This window comes from Triticum dicoccoides, chromosome 6B, assembly GCF_002162155.2.
Source record: "Triticum dicoccoides isolate Atlit2015 ecotype Zavitan chromosome 6B, WEW_v2.0, whole genome shotgun sequence".
In the NCBI taxonomy this organism is placed as follows: domain Eukaryota; kingdom Viridiplantae; phylum Streptophyta; class Magnoliopsida; order Poales; family Poaceae; genus Triticum; species Triticum dicoccoides.
Genome location: NC_041391.1, coordinates 535,040,822 through 535,051,244, shown reverse-complemented (window position 1 = coordinate 535,051,244; position 10,423 = coordinate 535,040,822).

The following is a 10,423-nucleotide window of genomic DNA, read 5'->3' as shown; positions in this document are numbered from 1 at the left end:
GGCCATAAAAGCTCGGAGCTTGGACAGTTGCGGAGCGTATTTAATTCTTTCCTTGGCGTTTAGTCTTTGTGGAAAAGGGTGCGTGTTGCTGAGCCGTTCCGGACGGAAGCCAGGCAAGGGATTTTCATTGTCAGGGGAGGTATCCTTGCAACAAAACCAAGTTGCATTCCACTCCTTGGGGTGAGTATGGAGTTTAACGTGGGGATAAGTGATCTCCTTCCTCTTCTGAATGGCCATACCGCCCAATTCAGTGTTGGGGCCATCGGTGAATTCAGTGCGACGGTTTAAATGGAAGAGGTCTCTAAACAACTCAACTGAAGGCTCCTCTTGAAAGTATACCTCAGAGAGCACTTGAAAGTGGCATAGATTGGTAACAGAGTTGGGGCCAATATCCTGTAGACGGAGCTGAAAATTGGCTACCACATCCCGGTAAAATTTAGAGCAGGGCGGTTTGAAGCCCCGAGCCAAGTGATATGCAAAGAACACAACCTCTCCTTCCTGGGGGGTGGGAGGACATTCATTTCCAGGAACCCTCCAGTGGATCGTATCTTTACTGTCTAAAGCGCCGATCAAGACTAGATCGTCCAACTGTGATTCCGTGACGCGAGAAGAAACCCAATTGCACTCATACACTTGTTTGGCCATGGCGAGATCTACAAGAAATAGGTGATCTGGTTCAAGAACACGCTGGGTAAAAGAAGGTGTTGATCTAAACTACGATAAACCGGGGACAGTACCTATAAACCGGTCTTCCACAATGCGGCATCATGTGGATTCTGGCGGTTCAACCAGGGGACTAATGGTATATACCGGTTTAGTAACTTTTTTCTATGATAAGTTAAACCGCCTGACCTAAGCATCGGAAGAAATTGAAGCTATGGATAACTAGGTATGCAGAAACAAGTTTCACATGATCTTATCACAGCCGCGGATCTACCGCGAGCTCACAAAAACAGAAAATATTCCGAAGAGTAAGGCAGAAACAGAAGTGAACCATTGAGCGGGTATGTGCGAGAGATATATGGACTTAGATGAGAAACTACAGGTGGATGCTTAAAGACTACTACTAAACGCAGCAGGGATTCTCAGATTCATTCAAGGTCAGAAAACAGGTATGAGCATGCGACGAACACAGCACGAACATGGAACCCTAAGAACAGATCTAGGTCAAGAAGAGGAGAAAGCTTACCGGGAACGGAGAAGATGCGGAAAGATGCCGCAATGCTCTGGTACGTTTAGGTTGATGCAGCAGCCCAAGAAGAAGCAGAGGTCGACGGCGGTGGCGGAGCTCCAAGGCTGGCGACGCGAGGAAGACGAAGAAGAAGGGACGAAGGGAAAGGGAAAGAAATGACCCTTCGGTCTTATTTATAAGGCAACAGAGCTAGGTCAAGCGCGCGGATCCAGGAGCTATTGTTAAAAGAGGGCGTTATAAATGATAAAATTTCATGATGACGTCATGCCGGCTTATAGCAACCAGAAATGACGACGACACGGCGGTTTACCAATTACCCGAAGATGTCCAAGACACCAGATTTTGTGAGGGATTGACATGAACCAGTTCAAATCAATCTGGGGCCTAATGTTGGGGATATTACCACTAGGCGTGAACCGGCCTGCTTGGGCCGGGATAACTTCATTAGTGGTATGAACAGATGAAGGCCCAAGGCCTGTAGCCGGTTTAGAACCTGTAGCCGTAAAGCGGCCTGATGTGCAACTTGTATTGTAAGTTAGGAACAGAGAGATACCAACAGGGATACGAGTATGGACCGGTTGGGACTCTATGGACCGACGGGCGTCACCCGTGTATATAAGGGGACGACCCGGCGGCGGTTCCGGAGGAGAACGACAACTTGAGTCTAGGCGAAGCTTGTTTGCTCCCTAGCCATCGAGACCACATCAATTCCATCGCAACTAGATGTAGGCTTTACCTTCATCGAAGGGGCCGAACTAGTATAAAACCCTCGTGTCTTTGTGTCCGCTTTAACCCCTTCAAGTAAACTCGTAGCGATGGCTCCACGACTAAGTCCTTTCGCTAGGACATCTGCCGTGACAAATCCAGGACAGGTAGTATACAACCTTGAGTATCCTTGCACTCAGCGTTGCAGGCCCCTCCACTAAGCGCCATGTTTGTCTCGCCAGGAGTGACAGGTTGAATAGTTCTATGTCTCAAAATCCTAGTCCTCCCAGGCATTTTGGTTTAGTGCAAACCTCCCATGAGACCCAACAAGGCTTCCTCTTGCCTCGCTTGCTTCCCCACCAAAACTGGCGGATCATTGACATCACATTCTCACAAATGCCACGCGGCAACCTGAAACAAGCCATAGAATAAACAGGAATAGCTTGAGCTACTGCTTTAATAAGCACCTCTTTACCCGCATAAGACAATAGCTTCTCCATCCATCCCTTGATCTTGTCCCATACTCTATCCCTCAGATATTTAAAGGTTCCATTTTTTGAGTGACCCACATCAGTGGGCATGCCAAGGTACCTCTCACTCAATTGTTCATTATGGACATCCAGAGAAATTTTTATACCATCTCAAACAGATTGAGGGTATCCTTTGCTGAAAAATATTGATGATTTTGAATTATTCACTCGCTAGCCTGAAGCATTACAGTAGATAGTCAACAAGTTTGACACTGTATTTGCCCCCTCATTACTCGCTTTGAATAGCAACATGCTATCATCATCAGAGAGAAGGTGGTTAACAGCCGGAGCTGTCGGAGCCACTTGTACTCCCACAAAATGCGATGATTGAGATTCCGATTTCAAGAGGCACGAGAGGCCCTCCACTGCAATCAAAAAGAGATAAGGGGAGATTGGGTCTCCCCGTCGAATACTCCTGGTGGGTTTAAATTGGTCTAGTTTCTCTCCATTAAAAAGAACTAAGAATGATACTGACTTGATCATGCCCATTACAACACCAATCCATAATCTTGCAAAGCCAAGCATGATCACAATTGCCTCCAGATATGTCAATTCTAGCCTGTCATAAGCTTTCATCATATCCAACTTCAAAGCACAATGACTATTAGATTTAGATTTGCTCCTTTTCATGAAACGGAGGCATTCATAGACGCAACTGATGCTATCTGTGATCAATCTTCCAGGAATGAAAGCAGATTGTTCTTCAGAGATAATATCAGGCAAGATTTGCTTCAATCTGTTCGCCACTACTTTTGAAGCAATTTTATACAAAACATTGCACAACTTAATTGGTCTGAATTGAGTGAGGAGTGTTGGATTCAGTACCTTCGGTATTAAAACCAGAAAAGTATCGTTAATGCACTCCGGACTTTCCTCCCCCCTGACAATCTTCAACACCGCCTTAGTAATCTCTTCACCACACACATCCCAATGCCTCTGATAAAAATATGCAGGGAAGCCATCCGGCCCGGGAGCTTTTGTGGGGAACATTTGAAAGAGCGCTATTTTCACCTCTGCACTAGTGTAGGGAGCGTGTAGAATATTGTTCATGGCAGTCGTGACTTTCCGAGGCACATGGTCAAGCACAACCTCCATGTTTGTTACCCCCTCAGATGTTTATAGAATATTGTTTTGAATTCCTGCACATATTTCTAATTTAAGAACATTGTTAAGATCCACTAACATTTTTCTTAATCCTTGATATTACTTGAGCAGGCTTGCAGCTGTCAGATGGCCTTCGTCGTCGCGCAATCATGTCATGGCTTAAGCATGGCTAACATGCCATGCGCAACAATAGTTGTCGCGTCGTATATCAACGGAAACTTTTTGCCAAATTCAATACAAAGTATATCAAAATTGGAAAACATTCAGCTAATACATAGTTGTCGCGTCGTATATCAACAAAAGTGAACCATTGAGCGGGTATGTGCGAGAGATATATGGACTTAGATGAGAAACTACAGGTGGATGCTTAAAGACTACTACTAAACGCAGCAGGGATTCACAGATTCATTCAAGGTTAGAAAACAGGTATGAGCATGCGACGAACACATCACGAACATGGAACCCTAAGAACAGATCTAGGTCAAGAAGAGGAGAAAGCTTACCGGGAACGGAGAAGATGCGGAAAGATGCCGCAATGCTCTGGTACGTTCAGGTTGATGCAGCGGCCCAAGACGAAGCAGAGGTCGACGGCGGTGGCGGAGCTCCAAGGCTGGCGACGCGAGGAAGACGAAGAAGAAGGGACGAAGGGAAAGGGAAAGAAATGACCCTTCGGTCTTATTTATAAGGCAACAGAGCTAGGTGAAGCGCGCGGATCCATGAGCTATTGTTAAAAGAGGGCGTTATAAATGATAAAATTTCATGATGGCATCATGCCGGCTTACAGCAACCAGAAATGATGATGACACGGCGGTTTACCAATTACCCGAAGATGTCCAAGACACCAGATTTTGTGAGGGATTGACATGAACCAGTTCAAATCAATCTGGGGCCTAATGTTGGGGATATTACCACTAGGCGTGAAGCGGCCTGCTTGGGCCGGGATAACTTCATTAGTGGTATGAACAGATGAAGGCCCAAGGCCTGTAGCCGGTTTAGAACCTGTAGCCGTAAACCGGCCTGATGTGCAACTTGTATTGTAAGTTAGGAACAGAGAGATACCAACCGGGATACGAGTATGGACCGGTTGGGACTCTATGGACCGACGGGCGTCACCCGTGTATATAAGGGGACGACCCGGCGGCGGTTCAGGAGGAGAACGACAACTCGAGTCTAGGCGAAGCTTGTTTGCTCCCTAGCCATCGAGACCACATCAATTCCATCGCAACTAGACGTAGGCTTTACCTTCATCGAAGGGGCCGAACTAGTATAAAACCCTCGTGTCTTTGTGTCCGCTTTAACCCCTTCAAGTAAACTCGTAGCGATGGCTCCACGACTAAGTCCTTTCGCTAGGACATCTGCCGTGACAAATCCACGACAGTTGGCGCCCACCGTGGGGCTATCGCACGATGGTTTGACGATCTTGGAGGGCAAGCTCAAAGGACTCGAAGGCTATGCTGTGGGCGAGATGACCAAGAGTCGTCGTGGCAAGATCTACATCGACGACGCAGGATGGGGTCCCGAGGCCGATTCGATTGAGTACGGGTACCGGGTCCCCTTTGGTGGCATACACGTTTTCATCGGCAAGATCGGTGAGCCGGGGCCTGAGCCAGACATCTGCATCGACCTCGTCGAGACGGCTCAGCGTGCGAGATCTACCCAGGCTAAACCGGCCGTGAAGCGTGCCTTCGTTGGAGTCATCCACGGAGGAGGGCGTGAGGACGAGTCAGAACACGGTAGCGAGACCGTCATCTATTCCGGCGATGAGTCCTCGACTGGAGAGACCGAATCACTATACCAGTTACAAGACGACCAGGTTAGGGGCTGTTCCGATGGCGACAGTATTCCGGACCCCCCAGGCCAGGTCAACCGGGTTGGAATATTCATGGCCGGCACACAGGCGGAGAATCACTCTTCGACCGCCGCAGCGATGCTCTCCGGATCAGCAGGGGCAGGAGGCCTTGTGCGCCCGCCGGTTCAAGTTCTATCTGATCTGTTTGATGCACTAGCCGCGCTTATGGCAGAGGACAATCCGGCGGATCAGGAGGCCCGTAATGCAGAAATTGCAAAGGTGAGAGAGCAGATCGTGCAAGCCAAAGCGGATCTGGCCGCAGAAAAAGACAGGATGGCCGCAGAGCGGGCCGCTTTGGACGCCCAGGCTTATAAGCTCATGCTTGACCAGAACGCATCACAGGAGGTCTTAAAGCGGAAGCACAGATCACGCCTGCCGTTAGGGTTTGATCCCCGGAATCTCTTTCACACTCCAGGAGCTGGACCCAGTAATCCGCCGCAGCACCTGGAGACAAACCGGATTGAGGCACCAGGACCAGGGGGGACGGTCCAACCTCACCTGATGGAACCTCCTCAGCAGAACATTGTGATTCTTCCGCCGGTCCAGACGCCCCCAGGTCATTATTCTAATCCTATGGACAACCTTGTTGCAGCTGCCGCACGATTAGAGGCTATCCCAGTTAAAGGGGACTCTCCGCAAGCGATAGAGACGCGCCGGGTTAAGGAGCTTCTCCGGACCGCGCTGATTCAGCAGGAAGCATATTCATACAGCCGTGATCGGATTCACTCTACGCCCCGTCCAAGCCGGAGCTATAGCAGGCGCTTGGATGAACCGGCCATATCGAGCAATGCGCGAGGCCGTGAAGCGGCCCGTGGCAATAACCTAGAAGGTGGTGTTCGCGATGCTCAGGATGTGGTGGACCGGGCCCGGGCACGGAGGGAGGCCGAGTTAGCAGCACAGGATGATGCGGGTCAACTTACACCGGTTCACCCTACCACCTTCGCCGGACCAGGAGTCGCATCCGCTTTGGGAGTGCCTTGTTTAATCCCCGCTTTACGCAATGTGCGCCTGCCCAAAGATTTCAAGGGTCCACGCAAGGTGCCAAATTACACCGCTGATTTATCCCCTGAAGCGTGGATAGAGAGTTATGAGATGGCCATGGAGATGTTAGACGTGGATGAGACCGCGTGTGCAAAATTGTCAGGACCCCGACTCGATGTCACATCGATCTAGGCGGTAACACCTCATATCACTTTGCGGCCTCACGCACGGTATCCCCACGGGTGTCGCCTTACCTTTGCCCGGGACCGTTTGCGCGTTTTGGCTCACGTATATGATAGTGTCGCTAGCATCCATATGATAAGGAGCCCGGGCTGACATGACTAGTCGTAAACCCAAAGTGGCACAGACTTACAGGGACAGGCATTCATGACCCAGCTTCGAACGTGTCGGTCATCAGCAAGTGGGTCCGGGCTGTAGCACTGGGCTAGCAGGACTCCGGTAAACCGGGCTGTAGCGGGCTAACAGGACTCCGGTACTCAAAGCGTGACATTTCCCCGGAGGGACAGACACAGGAACGAAGAAGGACACATGCCGGCCAGCCTAAGTGTTCCAGAGCAGTAGCAAGCTACCATGGCTCAGCGGTAACACTAGGAGACATTTCCCGGTAAGAGAGGCTACTAAATATAAACAACTAGATAGTCAGATCCCACACATACCAAGCATTTCAATAACATACACACAATATGCTCGATATGTGCAATACAACATGGCATCACAAAATGACTCTACGACTCAAGTAGTTTATTCAATAGGCTCCGAGGAGCGAGACATTACAAACATGGGTCTCATGACCCAACAATCAGAGCATACAAGTCAAAGCACAAGCGGAAGCTATCATGTCTGAGTATAGACATCTATAAATGAAAAAGGCTGAGAAGCCTGACTATCTATCAGATCCTGCCGAGGGCACAAGATCGTAGCTGAGGTATCAAGCTAAACGTCGAAGTCCACACGAAACTACTAGTGAGACCGAAGTCTCTCTGCAAAAACATAAAATAGGCAAACGTGAGTACAAATGTACCCAGCAAGACTTACATCAGATCTATCTACACATGCATCATTATCAACAAAGGGGTGGAGGGGTTTGACTGCAGCAAGCCAGCTTTGACTCGGTGGCTATCCTAAACTACGACTGCAAGCGACTCTTTTGAGGTGGCGCACACGAGTCCACATATTCACCATATCAATACACCACTATGGATCCGCTCCCGTCTCCCTACGAGAACGCCATCCATAGCACTCACGCTTATCTTGCGTATTTTAGAGTATCCACTTTCACTTGTCTATGAACTGATATAAGGGGTCCACGTTTCCATATCCGAGGAATCCGGCTATTCGAATAGATGATGTTAACCCTGCAGGGGTGTACTTCTTCACACACGCTCTCGCCACTTACCGCCCTGTACACGTCATGTACCTCGGCAACCTTCAAGCGGAAGCCGGGCGAGGGAGTCGGCCACGACCTGACTAATCGAACAAGTCTCTAGTCCAGGTTTATCGCCTATTCAGGTTCCATCCGCAAGGAGATCCGGCCGGGGTGTCGCTTACGGCCCCAAACGATGTGTGCAGGGTTCCCAAGCCCACCAACCGGGTGCCACTTGGTACACCGGGCCACTGTGCCTAGTCTGTCCCAAGCCCACCTGTACCGGGTGCCACTTGGTAGACTACTAACACTGCCTACAAACACCAGAAACTAGTTGCAACTCCTGGACAGAGATCAAGTTGATTAATAAGTCGAGAGGGCTTGGAGCGCCCGGAGCCCAATGTGTGGTAGTAACTGATCATGGATCACAAACACAGAACTCAGTTCGTGAGGACGGCTGCAATGAGACAACCCACCATGTACTCCTACATGGCCTCTCACCGCTACCTTTACCAAATCGTGTTCACACACTTAGCTCACACACAGTAGGACATGTTCACACGCCTCTGATTCATCCCCGATGAATCAGACCTGACTCAACTCTAAGCAGTAGCAGGCATGACAAACAAGCATGAATGAGTAGGCACAACAGGGCTCAAACAACTCCTACTCATGCTAGTGGGTTTCATCTATTTACTGTGGCAATGACAGGTCATGCAAAGGATAAAGGGTTCAGCTACCGCAGCAAGTATCAAATATGTCGTTGTTGTCCTAATGCAGTAAAAGAGAGCAGGAGCGAGAGAGTGGGATTTTATCGGAATGAACAAGGGGGTTTTGCTTGCCTGACACTTCTGAAGATAACATTGAGTCTTCATCAGTGTCAACGATCACGTCATCGGTATCACGTCTATCGAGAGGGGACAAATACCGGCAACACAAAAGGGAACACAATCAATGCAATGCACAATATGATGCATGATCATGACATGGCAAGATGAATGTGTTTTGAGCTAATGCAACTAGCAACAGATTAAATGAAGTTGGTTTGAATACAAGATTCAAATTCAAACTCCATATGTGATTATTCAAATGTCATTCACTTGATTTGTGCTAAACAGTAGTGATAAGTTGTTCTAACATGCATGAAAATGGTACAGATGGATTCCTTGAATTTTTCTGATAATTTTTCATATATAATTTATTTAATTTGGAGTTACGGTTAATTTTCTATGATTTATTGAAGTTTTAGGCATTTTCTGGAATTTCCTGATTATTTTTAAATCCAGAAATACTTATTGCGTCAGCCTGACATCATCATGACGTCAGCAAGTCAACTGGGTCGCCCAGAGTCAAACCTGACGTGTGGGGTCCACACGTCAGTGACACAGGAGCTAATCCCGGTCAAACCCAGCGCTGACTGGGGTTTGACCAGGGGTGGGGCCCACTGTCAGTGGCTGTGGGGGTGTTTAGTGTGGTCATTAGTGCTAATTAGGCGTGCCACATCGGCAGTCGCCGGAGTTTCGCCGGCGGCGACCATTCCGCACGGCGGGGGGACGCCGGACTTGCGCTAGGGGCATCGGATCGACGCGCCAAGGGCACCAGGAGGTAGCCCGCGCCCGTGCGCATCTAGGGGGACCAACGGGAGGTGCGGGGGTGGCCGGGCTTCGCCGGAATGGAGCCCGAGGCGGCGGCCGGAACTCGGGTGGGTTGCGGGTTTGGGGTTGCAGCGCGCAAACGAACCAACTAACGCGCTAGCCATGCTCTGTGTGCAGCCTCGAGTTCGTTGGACGCTGGTGCGTGACCAGATGGTCACCAGAGTGACGCCGGCGTCGAGCTCGTGCGGCGGTGGGTTTCGGCCTTGATGGAATCAGCGGCCAGAGCGAGCAAAAGAGAACGGGGGTAGGGGGAATCGGGTCAAGGGCTCACCGCGGAGCTGCAGGGAGGGTTAGTGGGCTCGGGGGCGCGCCGGAGTTGCCGAATCGACGGAGAAGATCCTCGGCGGCTGGCGAGGGGGAAAACGTCGGGGGCGGCGTTCCGGGGCTCTTCTGGTCGCGTGAGACGACGAGGAGGACGAGGGAGGACCGGCGGAGCTCGAGGGCGTGTCGGAGAGGCTTCGGGACGGCTGCGGCCGTGCGAGCGCTGGTCGGCGGCGACGGGCTCCGTTCGGTCGCGGGAGGGAGAGGGGGCAGAGGGGGATAGGGACGGAGGGAAGGAGCGAGGAGAGTGAGAGAGGGAGCCAGGGGCTGCGTGGCGTCGCAGGAGGCGACCAGGGGAGGAGGAGGCAGCCAGGCAAGGAGGAGGTGGCCGGGGCGCGTGGCCGCGCGCGCCGGGCGCGTGCCCGTCCTTCTGGCAGGGAGGAAGACGACAGGGGTAGCGGTGGCGGGCTGGGCCGGCCAGCTACAGTGCTGGGCCGGTTTGGCTACCAGGTGAGCGCCAGGTAGGCTTCTGCTCCCCTTGTTTTTTTTATTTCTGTTTTCTATTTTCTGTAGTTTGTTTTGATTTAGTTTAGCAACTAAATCATTTAAATAAATTCTGTAGAATTTTATGTGGCTTGCTAAAATATATATAAAGCCACTCACAAACTTCCAGAATTATTGGAGTCATATTTAATATATATTAAATATAAATCCAAAGCAAATAGTTATTGGATTAATTCAAATGGCCAAAATAATTATCTC